The following is a 1,197-nucleotide window of genomic DNA, read 5'->3' on the forward strand; positions in this document are numbered from 1 at the left end:
GAAGAGTCTATACCGAAGGGCTGCCTCCAAGAATTGGTGATACCAACATGAAGTAAGTTTGTGGACGGTTATCCATGGATACCCGACGGTTATCCATGGATAACCGACGGTTATCCATGGATAACCGTCACGTGAAGTAAAGTTAGCCGGTTATTAGCCGGTTGGTAGCCGGTTGTTAGCCGTTGTTAGTCGTTGTTAGCCGGTTGTTAGCCGTTTGTTTTATGCCACGTTCAACTGAATTTATATAGCATACCTTATAGGTGTAGCTCATTTGATGTTTAGCATCCGACATGTTTACATGTAAAATCTGTAGTGCTGCGTTTACCTGTTGCAGCAGCTTAAGTCGTCATGCGAACAGGCATAAAGATAAAAAATTTGAGTGTAATTTATATAACCACCTTTTTACATGGAAAGATAGCTTGAACGCTCACTTAAAGACTGTTCATAAAGATAAAGATTTGACATCATCATATGAAGAAAGCAGCGAAACAATTGCGAAAGACGAGAACAATACCTGCAATAGAAAATATATATACAGACCTCCCGACTGCAATGACGAGGACAGTACCTGCAATAGAAAATATATATACAGACCTCTCAATGATAGTAATGACCAATTGTCAAACATGGATAATGATGATGAACAAACAGATTGTGAGAGTAGCGAAGATATGCTAGAAAGAGAGATTAGAGTCGACCCCAATGAACTTGTAAATGATTTACGTTATTATATCGAAGAGTGTGGTTTGATTAAAGAACATCGCGTCTGTAGTGACATTATCAATAAGCTACATGATATGGGAATAATTCAGTAACTTACCAATAATCTCCAGCAGTAGTCTCATTAGCTGTCGGCGTTATAACACACTACGACAACCAGTGTAAAATGGCTAAACAGTTTCAAAAGATGAACATTCAAGACAAGTGGGATGATGTATTTACGAATCCTCATCGATTTTCCGCAGCGAAGGATGGACCTACATCTACAAGAATTGTACCAATTACGTTATAATATTATATTTATTATATTTTAATATGCTTAATATATGTTTACTTGTCCTTGTTTGTTTTATTTCCTCTCTCCCTCTACCTTTCATGAATAGGAAAAACCAGTTATAAGACTTTACAAATCATTATGTACCTCATTCGTTTATAGACAGTGGTCTGTTGCTTAACAACAATGGTCGTTTTACGTTC

The sequence above is a fragment of the Anoplophora glabripennis genome, unplaced genomic scaffold, assembly GCF_000390285.2.
Source record: "Anoplophora glabripennis isolate ALB-LARVAE unplaced genomic scaffold, Agla_2.0 scaffold348, whole genome shotgun sequence".
Lineage (NCBI taxonomy): Eukaryota > Metazoa > Arthropoda > Insecta > Coleoptera > Cerambycidae > Anoplophora > Anoplophora glabripennis.